This window comes from Lithobates pipiens, unplaced genomic scaffold (assembly GCF_037356315.1).
Source record: "Lithobates pipiens isolate NorthernLeopardFrog02 unplaced genomic scaffold, aLitPip1_a1.2 Scaffold_10, whole genome shotgun sequence".
Taxonomy (NCBI): domain Eukaryota; kingdom Metazoa; phylum Chordata; class Amphibia; order Anura; family Ranidae; genus Lithobates; species Lithobates pipiens.
In genome coordinates, this window is record NW_027507686.1 from 180,229,848 (window position 1) to 180,234,633 (window position 4,786).

The 4,786-nt window shown below is 51.7% G+C and overlaps 1 long non-coding RNA gene across 1 annotated transcript; it reads left to right on the forward strand.

Annotated features, from left to right (window-relative positions):
* Positions 1-3,971: 3,971 nt before the first annotated feature.
* On the forward strand, positions 3,972-4,570 carry LOC143935983 (uncharacterized). The gene is made up of 3 exons (XR_013263598.1): positions 3,972-4,067; positions 4,157-4,310; positions 4,441-4,570. It is a non-coding gene; the product is annotated as an uncharacterized LOC143935983 (long non-coding RNA).
* Positions 4,571-4,786: the final 216 nt, after the last annotated feature.

Consider the following 4,786-nt stretch of genomic DNA (forward strand, 5'->3'; position numbering starts at 1 on the left):
CAAAGCACATTGTCCCCATGCTGATGGGGAGAATGGCCTCATCCCCACAACCCTTGCCTGGTGGTTGTGGGGGTCTGTGGGGGGCTTACCCCTACCATTTCACAAAAAACATGTCAAAAGGGTTAAAAAACACAAAAGACTGTTTTTGACAAGTCCTTTATTAATTTCTTCTTCTTTCCGCTTCTTTCTTGTGGTCTTCCTTTGGTGTTCTTCTTCTTCCTCCATCTTCTTCTCCATCTTCTTCTTCATCTCGGTGCAATTCAATGGTGGCTGAAAAATGAGAATATAATCTAGGTAGACGACCAGGAAGTTGTCAAGGTATTCCCGAAAAATATCGTTCACCAGATGTTGAAAGGTGGTCGGGGCGTTGAAGAGTCCAAGCGGCATCACTAAGTATTCGTAATGCCCGAACCTGAACCTAAAGGCAGTTTTCCACTCATCCCCAGCCCGAATCCTGATGAGATTGTAGGCCTCCCGGAGATCCAACTTGAAGAAGATTTGGGCTGATCGGAAGCGTTGGAACAATTCTGGGATGAGTGGCAGAGGGTACCGCTATTTAGCTGCTATTTAGCTGTCTGTAGTCCACACCTGGCCTTAGGGACCCATCTTTTTTTTCCTTAGAAAAGATACCAGCTCCAGCTGGTGACGAGGAGGGGTCGATGAAGCCCCTTTCAAGGTTCTCATCAGTGTAATATTTGAGGGCTTTCAGCTCAGTTTCTGATAGTGGAAAGATGCGGACAAACGGCATTGCTGAGCTGGGCAGGAGGTCAATAGGGCAAGCATATGGCCAATGAGGTGATAAACAGTCAGCCTGTTGTTTGTCAAACACATCCCGGTGTTATAAAATTTCATGCGACCCGTGAATTTCGCTCACCCCGTCACTTCCGGTGAGGCTCCGTCACTCTAACAGCTGACGGCGGGCCTTTACTGCGCATGCGCCAAGTCCGTGATCTGAACGGCGCATGCGCAAGATCGTAAGTTCAGCGGTGGTAAAAAATTATAGACACAGAAATGCTGGTGGGCGGGCGGAGCTGAACAGATGCTCAGGACGTCAGCAGCAGCCCCGCCCACCCTAATAACATGCCTCTGAATATTAAGTGGTGGTGAAAAATCATACTCAAGTGGGCGGAGATTTTCTCCAGGCGGAGGCTTCAGGAAAATGTCTCCGGAATCAGGGACAGGTGTGAATAGAGACGAGTCCTGGAAGATGCTGATAAAAGGGACATTGGTGGAATGGAAGGGGTTTGGAGAGGAGGTTGGCAGCGGAGCTGTTTTGGTCTAAAGCAGCAAAAGAATCACAACTCCCAGCAGGTGAGGGGGGGCTGAGTTCTGGAGCTTGTGGGCTTTGCTGGGACTTTGTAGTTCAGTTCTAGGTGGAGGAAGGATACACAGAGCATGCTGGGATATGTAGTGCTCCGGTGTGGGGGAGGGGACATGCTGGGATATGTAGTGCTCCGGTGTGGGGGGACGGGACATGCTGCGATATGTAGTACTCCGGTGTGGGGGGAGGGGACATTCTGGGATATGTAGTGCTCCGGTGTGGGGGGAGGGGACATTCTGGGATATGTAGTGCTCCAGTGTGGGGGAGGGGACATGCTGGGATATGTAGTGCTCCGGTGTGGGGGGACGGGACATGCTGCGATATGTAGTACTCCGGTGTGGGGGGAAGGGACATTCTGGGATATGTAGTGCTCCGGTGTGGGGGGAGGGGACATTCTGGGATATGTAGTGCTCCGGTGTGGGGGGAGGGGACATTCTGGGATATGTAGTGCTCCGGTGTGGGGGGAGGGGACATTCTGGGATATGTAGTGCTCCGGTGTGGGGGAGGGGACATGCTGGGATATGTAGTGCTCTGGTGTGGGGGCGGGGACATGCTGGGATATGTAGTGCTCTGGTGTGGGGGTGGGGGGACATGCTGGGATATGTAGTTCCCCGGTGTGGGGGTGGGGACATGCTGGGATATGTAGTGCTCTGGTGTGGGGGAGGGGACATGCTGGGATAGGTAGTGCTCTGGTGTGTGTGTGTGTGTGGGGGGGGGGGGACATGCTGGGATATGTAGTACTCCTCCAGTGTGGGGCATAATGTATAGATTGATGTCGGTGTCCCCGTCTCATCTCCTTCCTGTCTCCTCTCTCAGGCACCATGCTGTACAAAATCTCCAGGATCATCCAGGGCGGCGCTGCCGTCTGCCGCCACGCCTCCACCGCCGCCGCCAGGGTACAGCATGAACACCTATTCCCTGTGAGTACTGATTGGTTGGGGGAGGGGTTAACCGCCTGGAGTGTCCCCAGTGGGGGAGGGGCATGCCACCTAATGTGCGCGCTCTGCTGCCGGACGGAGCCCCATAGACACTATGCCTCTCTGGATATAAATTTGGATACATTTGTAGCCATTCGGATGTATCTGAATCTCGGAGATGAAATGGTAACACATTTTTGTTGAAATTTAATTTACGTTCATCGTTTTCTCACCCATTCCAAATTATTTATGTACGACTTGGATTCGGATCGTTTGGGGGGAGGGGGAGAAACAAAAAGGTCAACCGATTCGAATTCTGTGTCAAGAAATAGCTGGTTGCTAAAGGGGGGGGGTGGCCGCCGCCGCCGCCTCCTTAACAACCAATGAGTCATCAGCTGTCAGCGGGCTTCCCTACTGGCTGAAATGTAAACACCCCACCCCCTTTGTGACATCAACAGCCCAGCGTTACCTGGTTGGTGATGTCACAGGGGCGGGGCCACCCCTTAGCCATGTAAGAACCGTCGGACATTCAACAGCGTGGAGCGTTCGAAAGGGGTTTTTATTTATTTTTTAATTTTTTGGGGTGGAAAGGGTAGGGGTACTACGTACCTCATACTCATTCACATAGTTGGAGGTAGTGTGGGATCTGGGGGGGACTCCTTTGTTTTTTTGCTAATACCCCCCCCCTTTCCTTGCCTGCCCCCCGGTCTGCATCGGATAAGGGCCTGGGGGGGACTTTTTATTTACTATTTTTGATCTATGTACCCCATACTCATTCACATAGGTGGGTAGGGCGGGATCTGGGGTCCCCCCCCCACAACCACCAGCCAGGGTTGTTGGAAAGAGGCCCTTGTCCCCATCAGCATGGTGCTTAGGGCAGGGCCCTGGTATGGTGACCTGGTATGGTTTGGGGTGGGGGGGCACTTGCTCATACACCCCCCCCCCTTCCCCCTTTCCTGGGTTGCATGCTTGGATAAAGGTCCGGACCCCTATGTTTTTTTTTTTTTTTTATTCCTCTTCCCCATCGGGGGGGGGGGGGGGGGCTGGTGCCCATGCAGGGTTGGTTGTTGGGGGGGCGGGGGGGGTTTGTTTTTTTTCCAGGATTTTCTATTGCCAGCACTCATTTGTTTTTAAGTTTCAGCTGTCAGTGGGGAATCCCGCTGACAGCCAACGAGTCGTCGGTTGCTAAGGACGTGGCGGACGGCGCCCCCAGCCCGATCCTTAGCAACCAGCTATTTCTTCACACAGAATTTGAATCATTGATCGTGTGGTGTTTGTGTTTTGTTTTGGGTTTTGTTTTGTTTTGTTTTGTTTTTTGTTTTTTTATTTTTTGTTTTTACGAGTTCAAATTGTTTTTCAAAAAATTGTGGAATCCGTCAGAAAATGAATAAACAAAATTAAAATTTTTAACTAAAATTCTGAAACCAAAATTTGGTAACGTAAGAAACAAATTAAGTAACATAAGAAATTTGAATGTTCTGCACACGCCTCTAGTGCCGCTCACACCCTGACCGCGGGACGGTGATCGCTGTCAGTGGGAGGTGATCCCAAAAATCTGCTTCCTATAGGCTGAATATCCACCAAAGACTCCACCCAGAATGTCTCCTTTTTAACCCTCCCAATCATAGAAAAGCCAAAGCGAAGGGCACAGGTCTGACATCTGTTTATTTATTTATTTTTAAATCTGCAGGCCGCCCTCCAACCGCGGGACTACGCCGTGCCCAACCCCACCTGGAACCCCGAAACCAAGAGGCTGTACGAGGAGCTGAGCCGAGACCCGAGCTGGAGGAGACATCCCTCCTACGAGGAGTTCGCTGGCAGCAGATCGAGTACAAGAATAAGAATAGTGTTTGGCTGTGGTGGGGGATGACATTAGAGTGTAAGCTCCTCTGGTGACCTCTGACCTCCTCCTGTACAGGTATGAGCCTGGAGGCCGACGGGGAAACTCGTTTCTTCACCAGGAACCTGGACCAGGAAGGAATCGGCTTCGAGTATTGTATGTTCTATAACGAGGCGGAGAAGAGGACAGTCTGCATATTCCAGCCCGGGCCCTATCTGGGGGGCCTCGCAGGGTGAGCGTTATTTTCTTTTTTTTTTTTCTTTTTTTTTCTTCGCAGAGCCTACCCTAACCAGAATCCTTTGGTTCCTCGGGCTCTCCTTGTTCTCCTTCCACCTCTCGCGTCCCCTCTTGCCTTCTTCTAGGTACACACACGGGGGCTGCATCGCCACCATCGTAGACTCCACCGTGGGGGCGGGAATTGTAAACAGCATCGGACCGGCTATGACCGCCAACCTGAACCTCGACTATCGGAGGTAAGCGCCCAGGGGGGAGAAGAGGACCTACCTGACACTACATGGTTGTCAGGAGAATGTACAATCGATGGCCGGCGGTGATGATGTGGTAGTGACAGGGGAAGAATAATATTGGGGAGACTCTCGCGGGGGGGGGGGGGTAGGAGTTGTTGTTCTGAAGCTGTGATAGCGGAGAGGTGTAATGAGGTTCTCTTTGTGTCTGTAGTCCGATTCCTCTGGGATCCCAGTCCTCATA